Genomic DNA, 12999 nt, shown 5'->3' on the forward strand with positions numbered 1-12999 from the left:
CAAACCAAGTAAAGGTATATGTTGCCCATATCCACGTGGCCATAGAATCAACATTGCTTTCTGGAAATACCACTTTATTATCGAAAAAGTATATTCTTGCTTTATAAATAAAACTCCTTTTATGTGTATAGAAGATGGAATACTCCCTTGTGCTGGAAGAGAGCACATCCTTCCCCGCAGGTACGCTTGTGCATGTATAGTTCACACATGTAGCAACTCCCTGGGAATTTAAAGATGAAATACTCCCTTTGTCCAAAATGTGTGGTGTATTATGGTTACCTGACCTGAACATCGACCGTCTATCATAGAAAAGTTATACAATTTTTTGACAGTTACGAATCACAATCACATGTAATTGCTTCTAGACAAGAATTCATTGAAACCAAGTTTATATATCATTACACATATGTTATTGAATTAATCATTAGCTAAATCATAAATTTAGCCAATTAAGTTATAAGCTACATTTAGCAAAGGTGCTCATAAAAAACATGAAAATGCTTTCATTATCATGGGTGCACCATCATCCTCACTTGTTCCCTTATGGGGTAGATACTTGCATGCTTTGGTCTTTCTTTCACATGCCAGAAATAAAAAAAGACACATACATGAACAAAGCACACACCCAACACATTTCTAAATTACACTATGACAATTTTGTGAATCCCCAAAATTTATGCTTACTCACTGGTGTATGTATGTCAAGCACAGGAGGCGTTCCTTGTAGCAACACGGGCATGAGTGTGATGCAGAGGTTGCTGCTTGCTGGAGGTGGGTGTGGGAGTCCTGGATTAAGGGGTCCTCGGACAGCCGGACTATATACTTTGGCCGGACTGTTGGACTATGAAGATACAAGATTGAAGACTTCGTCCCGTGTCCGGATGGGACTCTCCTTTGCGCGGAAGGCAAGCTTGGATATTCGGACGTGTAGATTTCCTTCTCTGTAACCGACTCTGTATAACCCTAGCCCCCTCCGGTGTCTATATAAACCGGAGGGTTTAGTCCGTAGGACAACAACAATCATAATCATAGGCTAGCTTCTAGGGTTTAGCCTCTACGATCTCGTGGTAGATCAACTCTTGTAATACTCATATCATCAAGATCAATCAAGCAGGAAGTAGGGTATTACCTCCATCGAGAGGGCCCGAACCTGGGTAAAACATCGTGTCCCCTGCCTCCTATTACCATTAGCCTTAGACGCACAGTTCGGGACCCCCTACCCAAGATCCGCCGGTTTTGACACCGGCATTGGTGCTTTCATTGAGAGTTCCACTGTGCCGTCGCTGTAAGGCTTGATGGCCCCTTCGATCATCTTCAATGATGCGGTCCAGGAGGAGGTTTTCCTCCCCAGACAGATCTTCGTATTTGGCGGCTTCGTACTGCGGGCCAACTCGCTTGGCCATCTGGAGCAGATAGATAGCTACGCCCCTGTCCGTCAAGTCAGGTTTGGAAGCTTAAACTATACTGTCGACGTCCACGGAGACTTGATCTTCGACGGATTCGAGCCCACGACGGGTGCGCCGAACAATCACGACGGACATGACCTTGACCTGTCGTCGGACAGTATTCGGGAGTTCGCACCCGCGTTGGCGCCGGGAATCAAACCGGAGCAGATCGTGCCTTCCGTGGACGGGTGGATGGACCCCGCCACGGAGGCCGTACACTCATCGGCGCCCGAGCCGAACACCGAACCCGCCTCCTGTGAGGTTGGTGTCATCGGACCCCCGAACTCTTCCCCGGTTGCAGGATCCGAACCGCGTGCGTCCGTGCCTATCGAATCAGATTGGGCACCCATCATGGAGTTCACCGCCGCAGATATTTTTCACCACTCAACCTTGGGTGATGTGCTGAACTCATTAAGGTCTCTGTCCTTGTCAGAAGATTATTGGCCGAACTATGTCCGGCTCGAGTGGGAAGCGGACGACGAAGAAATTCGTTCCCCACCCACCACCCACTTCATAGCCACTGTCGATGACTTAACCGACACGCTCGATTTCGACTCCAAAGACGTCGACGGTATTTACGACGACATAGGAGAAGAACAGGAACCACCGCCCACTGGGCGCTGGACTGCCACCTCATCATACGATATATACATGGTGGACACACCAAAAGAAGGCGATGGTGACGATACAATGAAGGATAATCCCCTCGATAAGCCACCAAAGCGGCGCCGTAGACGTCGCTCTAAATCCCGCCACAGTAAAAACAGCGACAACAGCGCAAAAAATAATAATACCCCGGTTGATTCCAATGGAAACGACGACCCCATGGACCCAGCGATGGAGCAGGATGAGTCAAGGGACGGTGAAAACAGTTCGGAGCCGACGTCAGACAACGCCAATCCCGAGGGTAAAATTCAACAACCTGTCTCCGGAGAGGAGAATAGCCCGGACGATGATGCACTCATCATCCCAGAAAAACTCTTGGAACAAGAGAACCTCCATAGAAGGCTTATCGCCACCGCGAGGAGCCTAAAGAAGCAGAAGCAAAGGCTTAAGGCCACGCAGGATACACTCAACCAGAGGTGGAACAAAGTGCTCGGCACTGGAGAAAAATACGGCGACGATTGCCACACAAAGAGCTATCCAAAGCACAAGCTGCTGCCCGAATTCGACGACGAGGCCGTAGAGCCCACCCAGCCGAAAACGACCGGTCAGCCAGACCGACCGCCCCGTGGCCGTGACAAGACGGCTAATGATGCTGCCCAAAGACAGCACACGATTTATGTGAGCTCCTGGACAGAAAGTCCAGTATGGCCAGATCCATCTACGGATCTAGGAAGCGTGCTCCAGCACAGGATCAGAACTGCCGAAACGATCACATTGATCGAATACCAACTTGGAATCAGAACCGAACACAACAACCGTCGACAGCATGTCACGATACAACCAGATACAGGGGTGCCACACACCCCCTGTGCTTCACCGATGAGGTGCTGGATCATGAATTTCTGGAAGGATTTAAACCCATGAATATAGAGGCATACGACGGAACTACGGACCCTGGGGTCTGGATCGAGGACTTTATCCTTCATATCCATATGGCTCGTGGAGACGATCTCCACGCCATCAAATATCTACCCCTCAAATTAAAGGGACCAGGTCGGCACTGGTTGAAAAGCCTTCCCAAAAACTCAATTGGAAGTTGGGAAGAGCTCGAGGATGCTTTCAGGGCCAATTTTCAAGGGACTTATGTCCGGCCTCCGGATGCTGACGACCTAAGTCATATAATTCGATAGCCCGGAGAGTCAGCCCGAAAGCTCTGGAAAAGGTTTCTTACTAAGAAAAATCAAATAGTCGACTACCCTGATGCCGAGGTTTTAGCGGCCTTCAAACACAGTATCCGGGACGAATGGCTTGCCAGACACCTCGGCCAAGAAAAGCTGAGGATGATGGCAGCCTTAACAAGCCTTATGACCCGCTTTTGCACGGGCGAGGATAGCTGGCTGGCCCGTAGCGGCACCAGGGACCCAAGCACATCCGAAGTCAGGGATGGCAATGGGAAGCCGCGACGCAACAAAAACAAGCGTCAAAACAATAATGACAGCCCAGAGAATACGATAGTCAATGTCGGATTCAGGGGCTCTCGACCTGGTCAATGAAAGAAGCCATTTAAAGGCAGCAGAGATGGACCGTCCAGCCTAAACAAGATTCTAGACAAATTGTGTCAGATTCATGGCACCCCCGAAAAGCCTACACACCACACCCACAGAGAGTGTTGGGTTTTCAAATAGGCCGGCAAGCTGAACGCCGAACAAAAGGGGAGGGAGACGCCAAGTGAGGACGAGGATGAGCCTCGTCAGCCGAACACTGGAGGATAGAAAAAATTCCCACCAGAAGTCAAAACAGTAAATATGATTTACGTAACTCACATTCCAAAGAGAACACACAAACGCGCACTCAGAGACGTATACGTTGTTGAGCCCGTTGCCCCCAAATTTAATCCCTGGTCGGCCTGCCCGATCACCTTCGATTGCAGGGATCATCCGACTAGTGTCCGGCATGGAGGATCGGCTGCCTTGGTGCTCGACCCAATAATTGACGGATACCATCTCACACGAGTCCTCATGGATGGCGGCAGTAGTCTAAACCTAATATATCAGGACACTGTCCGCAAAATGGGGATAGACCCTTCAAGGATCAGCCTAAGTAACACTACCTTTAAAGGAGTAATACCAGCCATTGAGGCCCACTGTACGAGCTCTCTAGTACTAGAGGTTGTATTTGGTTCCCTCGGCAACTTCAGAAGCGAGCAATTAACCTTCGACATCGCTCCATTTCGGAGTGGCTATCACGCACTACTCGGACGAACGGCCTTCGCTCGTTTTAACGCAGTACCGCATTACGCCTACCTCAAACTTAAGATGCCCGGTCCATGCGGCGTCATCACAGTTAGTGGAAACACGGAGCGTTCCTTACGCGCGAAAGAATATGTGGCGGCTCTAGCAGCCGAACACTGAGAGGTCCCTCCAACCAGGACTAATGGCCGGTCGTCAAGACCACAGACACGGTTAGACGAGTCTGGCGCTCCACCTAATGTAACAGCCCAGTTGAGATTTCCCCACAAAAGATGCTAGGGGCTGCTCGCAAAAAGAGCCCGTAGTTTGGCTCGACCCTATCAATAAAAATAGGATATTGCATTTTCATGATTCATTCAGATTAACGAACACCTCGCACGAAGTCTTTTACCTGGGTTTTTTTCTTTTACAGATGATCATCGTGCTACACCCTTCCAGGATATGGCACAAACGAAGATAAAGGCGCAGACGTGCAGCAGGGCTCCGCACAAAGGTTTCTCTTTAGATTAAGACCCTGCGTAAACCTTTTTAACATCTCTTGTTGATTCTTCCCCTCCGGAAACTTTATACAACCGGGAGGGATACTAGCGTTTTCGGCATTTTTGTCACACCAGACTACTGCTCATACCTAGAAACTCAGGGCTCATTGTTAAGGGTGTTATTCAGCCCAGCACACATTATAAAGTCCGAATACCTTAGGGAGTGTTCGGCGTCACGAGTTTGGCCTTATATGCATCAGCTCCGAATCATGTCTTTGGTCAAATGTTGGGTTTGCCCGGCTCCCGTGTCTGGCTACCTTACGTTCCATTCTATCGGCTAAGGCGGCACCGGGAGAACTACTGCGATTGTGCCCCGGTTCACCTGGCCGAGCACCTCAGTAGAGAAAGCCGAAACTGACTGTCATGATACAGCGCGAGACTGGTCAACCACTCAATGACCCAGCAAAATCTTCATGATTCCTCCACATTAACGAAGGACCGGTTTCCCGGTCACATACATACGCACACCATATCCGGCTGAACGCGAAAGTACCAGGGGCTATATAGTAGCCCCACCGTCAAACTCCTATGGCTAAGTGAAAGTGTTAAAGCTATATAGTCCGATTGCCTGGTTCGCCGCGCTATCACCTCCTTAACGGACCAAGACGTTGGATCAAGTGTGACTACGTGTTTTCTCGAACACCCCCGCATTATATGCGTGGGGACTGAAGCCGACGACTGCAAACTTTCGGGATATATATATACATAAACGGCCGCACAGGAGGCATTATAATACTTTCAGGCAAAAGTATAAAAAACAGCCTTTATAATCAAAATAGCATTGTCTTTACAATCACGATACATGTCATTTGAATATGCCACTCTTCGAGCACTGAGCCTCTATTAAACGGGCGCCTTCTAAGACTTCTTCAAAATAGTGCTCGGCCGGGTCCTGGCCATCCGCCGCACCCCGGGTTGCAATAGCGGTGGCTTCCATCCTAGCCCAGTATGTTTTAACACGGGCAAGAGCCATCCGCGCACCCTCTATGCATGCCGACCTCTTCGCAGCATCGATATGCGACAAAGCACCAAGGAATTGTTGCATTCCAAAATAGCTGTCCAGCCTTGGCCCTTGTGGCCAAAGATGATCCACGACAGACCTCATAGCAAGCCCGGACAACCTGTGGAGTTCGGCCCATGCGGCCATCTTTTCATTTGATGGCAGCGGACGCGTCGGGGCACTGAACTGCGGCCAGAATAAGCTCTCAGCCTTATGGTCCTTCCAATCTTTGTAAAACTCGGATGCATCAGCAGCACTCTTTGCCAGGTCCGCATATGCGTCCGCCGTACTCCACAACTGATCCAGAGGGGCATACTTCGAATCTCTGAATTTCATCCGCAACAGATAGGGCTTTCCAGCCACGATATCTCCGGCTTCACGAAGCTCCTCCCTCATCTCCCTCATTTCAGAGCGGGTTTCCTTGGCTGCCTCTAGGGCCTTCTTCAGGTCAGCTGCTTTTGCTTGATTTTCCTTTTCAAGGAGCTCGCGGCGGTTGGCGGCATCTTTGTCGGATTTCGGGTTTTGGCAGACCCTTGAGGTTTGAACACTGGGGTGCGCACGAAGATCTTTCCCCTACCGGCCCATGTCTCGAAGTCTCGCAAAGGAACTAGGCTAGAAAGAAGAACACACAAGGGGCACGAGATTTATATTGGTTCAGGCCACCATTGTGGTGTAATACCCTACTCCAGTGTGTGGTGTGGTGGATTGCCTCTGGGCAGATGATGAATAGTACAAAGGGAGAATAGTCTCACGAGGGGCTGTTCTTGAGCTGGTGCGATGAACTGCTTGGGCGAGTTTGATCGCTTCTCTCTCTCTCTGAACGATTCATTTTCTAGATGCCTGTACTCTGTGGTGGCTAGTCCTATTTATGGAGGGAGGCCCTGGTGAAAGTGCAACTATCCCTAGGTGGTTTTGGTAATTCCTAACAACATATAACTCATTGAGCTAACATCATTCCAAGATGAATATTTCAGGAAAAGCTCAATGGATGGCATGGCATGGATGAGAAAAGTGGATCCCTCAAAATGCTAAGGATAAAAAGATTGGCTCAAGCTCAAAAGCTCAAGACTCTACATTTAATATTTTAGTGATCCAAGATCACATTGAGTCTATAGGAAAAAGCCAATACTATCAAGGAGGGATGAGGTGTTGCTTAATGAGTTTCTTGCTCTATAGTGCTTAGTGATATGCTCCAAAACCCTCAACTACTTTCTCATATCCACATATGACCTAAACCAAAAGTCAAACTCGGCCCAACCAATTCTTTCTACCCGGCGCCACCGAGTTCAGATGTCATAGCCACTGCCACAAACCCTAGGAAAATCGGTCTCACCTATAGGGATCTCGGTCTCACCGAGATGGGATTGTAATCTCTCTATTTCCCTTTGTAACGTTTCGGTATCACCGAAATGAGCGATCGGTCCCACCGAGATTGCAATGTAAACTCCCTTTTTCCTTTTTGTAACATTTCGGTCTCACCGAAATGAGCGAATCGGTCCCACCGAGTTTACCTGACCAACTCTCTGGTTAGCTTATTACCAAAATCGGTCTCACCAAGTTTGTATAATCGGTCTCACCGAGATTACGTTATGCCCTAACCCTAATCACATCGGTCCTACCGACTTGCATGTCGGTCCCACCGAAAATCCTAACGGTCACTAGATTTGCTCAATCGGTCTGACCGAGTTTACCAATTCGGTCCCACCGAGTTTGGCAAGTTGTGTGTAACGGTTAGATTTTGTGTGGAGGCTATAAATACCCCTCCACCTCCTCTTCATTCGTGGAGAGAGCCATCAGAACAAACCTACACTTCTAACTTGCTGTTTCTGAGAAGGAACCACCTACTCAAGTGTTGAGGCCAAGATATTCAATTCCTACCATATGAATCTTGATCTCTAGCCTTCCCCAAGTTGCTTTCCACTCAAATCTTCTTTCCACCAAATCCAAATCCTGTGAGAGAGAGTTGAGTGTTGGGGAGACTATCATTTGAAGCACAAGAGCAAGGAGTTCATCATCAACACACCATTTGTTACTTCTTGGAGAGTGGTGTCTCCTAGATTGGCTAGGTGTCACTTGGGAGCCTCCGACAAGATTGTGGAGTTGAACCAAGGAGTTTGTAAGGGCAAGGAGATCGCCTACTTCGTGAAGATCTACCGCTAGTGAGGCAAGTCCTTCGTGGGCGACGGCCATGGTGGGATAGACAAGGTTGCTTCTTCGTGGACCCTTCATGGGTGGAGCCCTCCGTGGACTCGCGCAACCGTTACCCTTCGTGGGTTGAAGTCTCCATCAACGTGGATGTACGATAGCACCACCTATCGGAACCACGACTCAAAAATCACCGTGTCTCCAAATTGCGTTTGAATCCTCCAAACCCTTCCCTTTATATTATTGCAAGTTGCATGCTTTACTTTCCGCTGCTCATATACTCTTTGCATGCTTGCTTGAATTGTGTTAAGATTGCTTGACTTGTGCTAAGATAGCTAAAATCTACCAAAGACTAAAATTGGGAAAAGGATAAGTTTTTATTTGGTCAAGTAGTCTAATCACCCCCCCTCTAGACATACTTTCGATCCTACAAGTGGTATCAAAGCTTTGGTCTCCATTTGCTTTGATTTCCATAGCTTTTGGTGGTCATAGCCTTGGTTTCACAACCTAGGAGAGTATGGCATCTAGCGAGGGAAATTATCACCGAAGAGGTCCTTACTTTGATGGTACTAATTTTGCTAGTTGGAAGCATAAGATGAAAATGCATATTCTTGGACATAACCCCGCCGTTTGGGTTATTGTGTGTATTGGCTTGCAAGGTGAATTCTTTGATGGGAGAGAACCGAACCGTGAAGCTAGTGCGGAAGAGTTGAAGATGCTGCAATACAACGCTCAAGCTTGTGATATCCTCTTCAACAGATTGTGCCCCGAAGAATTCAACAAAATCAGTCGTCTTGAGAATGCAAAGGAAATTTGGGACACTTTGATTGATATGCATGAAGGTACCGACTCTGCCAAGGAATCCAAGTTGGATGTGCTCCAAAGTCAACTTGGCAAGTTCAAAATGAAGGATGGTGAAGGCGTCGCTGAAATGTACTCTAGGCTTGCTCTTATCACAAATGAGATTGCGGGCTTAGGAAGTGAAGAGATGACCGACAAATTCATCATCAAGAAGATCCTAAGAGCTTTGGACGGAAAATATGATACTATGTGCACATTGATCCAAATGATGCCCAATTACAAAGATCTCAAGCCAATGGAAGTCATTGGAAGAATTGTTGCTCATGAGATGTCACTAAAGGATAAGGAGGAACTTCACAACAAGTCAAGTGGTGCTTACAAAGCCTCATGTGAAGCCCCCACATCATCAAGTGAGAAACAAACCTTCAATGAAGAATGAGCTTAATGGTGAAGAACTTCAACAAATTCTACAAGAGTAGTAGCAAAGAGAGAAGCTCCAAGTCAAGGTCCTACAATGACAAAAGATCTTCTAGTCGAGAGCGAAACTGCTACAATTGTGGGAGACCCGGACACTATTCCAATGAGTGTACGGCACCCCACAAAAGAAGAGAAGAATCACCCAAGAGGAGAAGTAGAAGAGAGGAATCACCACCAATAGAGAGGAGGAGTAGAGATGATCGTTATGAATGAAGAACATCCCGGAGGAGCAAGGATTCGGAAAGGAGGGACAAGTCATCAAGGAGCTACACAAAACGAAGACATCAAGCTCATGTTGGTGAATGGGTGTCCGGCTCCGACTCCGAAAATCACTCCGAGAGAAGCTATCACTCCGACTCCGAATATACTCAAGATGAAGGTGTTGCCGGTCTAGCACTTGTGTCAACCAACTCCTATGACATATTTGATTCACCCAATGAAGGAATTGGAAGATGCTTCATGGCTAAAGGCCCAAAGGTAACACACCCCGAGTATGTTGATTTCAATAGTGATGAAGATGACTTGCTAGGTGATGATGATTTACTTGTTGACAACTCTAGTGATGAATACTATGATGAAACGCCAATTAATCATGCTAATCAAGATAAAATGAATTACAATGATAAGGAGAAGATTGAGCTTCTAACTAAAGAACTAAACACTCTTAAGTTAGCTCATGAAACTATCTTAGAAGATCATCGAGAACTTTTAAGGACTCATGAGAAGTTACGCTTTGAAAAGCTCAATCTTGAGCAAGAGCATGAGTTCTTAAAGGCAATCAATGATGATCTTCGTAAGAAAAGTTCTTCTTACATTGCCAAGCGTTTACTCTTATCTACTTACATGCCTCAAGTCAAGTCCATTAACAAGAACAAGAAGGATTCTTCCTCTAGTAGTAACAATAATCATGCTAAATCAAATGTTGTTGCTTCTAGTAGTTCTCTTGATTCCACAAATGATTCTCTTAGCCAAGTTACACTTGAGCAAGAAAATAGCTTATTGAAGGGAATTATAGAGAAAGGTGTTTACAAGAGCCTTGCCAGGAGTAAGCAATTTGAGGAAATTGTACGCAAGCAAGGAAGGCACCGGAAGAACCAAGGTGTCGGTTTTGAACGAAAGTTCAATGCCAATGGAGTTGAGTGGGAAGAATATCAATATCCCAAGATGAAGTTTGTTCCTCAACAAGAGAAGTATGATCCTACTTCCTTCAAGGGGACACAAGCTCAAGATGATCTTCCACCACAAGACCACAAGCAAAAAGGCAAGGACAAGCTTCAAGAGGAGATTGATGCATTTGAAGAAGCTCCTAAGGCCTTGGTCAAGTGGGTTCCCAAGACTACGACAAGTTCTACTTCATCAAGTACGACTACAACTCCAAGGATTCCCATCAATATGATGTGGATCCCGAAGAATAAGAACTAGAGAGTTCTTGAGGGTGACTCCGCCAACATATTTCACTCATATCATTTTGGCAACAACAAGTGCAATCAACTTCCACATCTTGCACTAGTTCAAGGAGTCAGAAACCCTCTCGTTGTAAGACAAGGGACAAGGTAATCTAATGCTTTCATGGACATCATCTTGCGTGTGCATCACTCTATGTCTATGGATATTCTTGTTTGTTCCTTGTGGGACTAACCCGTGTAGGAATTGAAAGTGCAACTCACTCCAAAGGATTGCTCCAAATGATCTTCATCAACATTGAGCATCCACATCTTCAACACCTACATGAAGTCATCATCGACAAAACCCAAGGTTAGTTCGTCCCTCTAAGGGGGGATCTCACATCTAGGGGGAGCTTAACTCTAAGAATAGAGTCAAAGCAACTCTAATGGTGTGAACACATCAATGCATTATGTAAAAGTGGTAACCCCACTTGAGCTTAACGATGAGTATGACCTATGATCAAATGTTCTCATTTGACTCCTAAGTCAATATACTCATATATAGATGACCTAGTCATCGCCAATTGTTTGATAGATGCTAGAATTGTTTGTGCATGCTTTGTCACATATTTCATTTGCTATTTTATTGTGTGAGCATGTTGGTTGAATATTTTACTCATTCGAGGACATCCACTTGTTGTTTGATTGATTGGTTTCTTTTTCTTTTGCCAAGTGGATGGACAAGAATGCCTAAGAACCTTCTCTAGCTATCTATGCTTTTCTTCTCTCAAACTCTATTCATGCTACATCACAAAATTTGATCAAGTCAGATTCGAACCACTCTGTGTGAGGAGCACTCGGAGTCCCCGATTCATCATAGACTTAAACTTCCAAAACTTCTTTGTGCGTTTCGGTCTGACCGATTCCTCCATTTCGGTCATACCGAGATCACTAAGTCGATCTAGGTTTTCAATCTTGGTGCAACCGATTTGAACTCTTCGGTCACACCGAGTTGCTGTAACTGTCAATAGTTATGCATCTCGGTGCCACTGAGTTGTTCCACTCGGTCACACCGACCTGGTCGGGCTATATATACTCACAAGCAAAAATTTGGAAACTTTCTCCAAACCCCATCGCCCGCGCATAGCTTGCTCTGCCTCCAGGGTCTCCAGATCGTCCTCCTCGTCGCCAGCCGCCTCTAGTCGCTGGTCTCCGCCACTGTCAACGGAATTCACCCCCGTCGTTGCCGCCATAGCGAGTTCATCGCCAAGCTAGGGTATGGACTCGATCACAGTGCTATCCCCGTCCGATTCCTAGCACATTGTGTTCATCATGATTCTTGCCATGATTGAAACTATTCTATCCAGTCAAAACAATCCATAGTTTAGAAGTGAATTGAAAATTTAGGGTTAGGTTTCCGCCGAAACCATCTCGGACCCACCGAGTTGCAGAACTCGGTTCCACCGATTCGGCTAAGGCCATTGCACATGTGATTCTCGGTCTGACCGAGAATTGCAAACCGGTGTGACCGAGTTCAGGACTTTGTGAAACCCTAGCAGTCTCGGTGCCACCGAACCGTGACTCGGTCTGACCGAGTTCACTAGTTTAGGTTCCAAAAGCTGCTTCGGTATCACCGAGTTTGCAAATCGGTTGATCCGAAATGCTTTCTGTGGAAAACTAAAACTAAGTTTTTGAATCATTCTTTTGCAAAAACCTCTGTATTTTGCGATGCTCATCCACTCTATCTCATCTATATCTATTCACAGGGTCTGCAGTCAGTGTGTGCAACATGTCTAATCAAAGTGACAACCAGAACAGGGAAGAGGAGCAAATTCAGATGAGTGAGGGCACTAGTCCCTCTAGTACTTCAGATGATAGAAGCAGGAGCACCCCAAGCAACTTGCCCAAAGCTGCCACCAGGGCCAGAAAGAAGAAAACCTCAGAATCTAAGGATGAAGACTATGTGGCAGTAGAGGATGAGGCCACTTCCAAGAAGAAAGTGCTCAAAAAGGAGTATGGCACAGCTGCTGCCATTAAGCCTGGTATGAAGACCAAAGTACCTGCTAAGAGAACTCCCATGCCTAAAGCCAGAGCCTCTACTAAAGTACCTTTGGAATCTCAACCCAAAGAGGCTGCTGCAGAAGGGAAGAAAAGGAAGGAAAGGGTCAAGAAGACCATGGCTAGAGTTGTTGGGAAGCCTTCCATGATGGAAGAGGAAGAGGAAGAAGAGGTTGTTGCACCAGCACCCAAGGCTCAAAAGCTTATGGGTGATGCTATTAGGTCAGGGGATGCATCATCAAAGCCCAAAGAAGCACCCAAAGCTGCTTCCAAGCCCAAGATTGCACCCAAAAG

This window comes from Triticum aestivum, chromosome 6B, assembly GCF_018294505.1.
Source record: "Triticum aestivum cultivar Chinese Spring chromosome 6B, IWGSC CS RefSeq v2.1, whole genome shotgun sequence".
Classification (NCBI taxonomy): Eukaryota; Viridiplantae; Streptophyta; class Magnoliopsida; order Poales; family Poaceae; genus Triticum; species Triticum aestivum.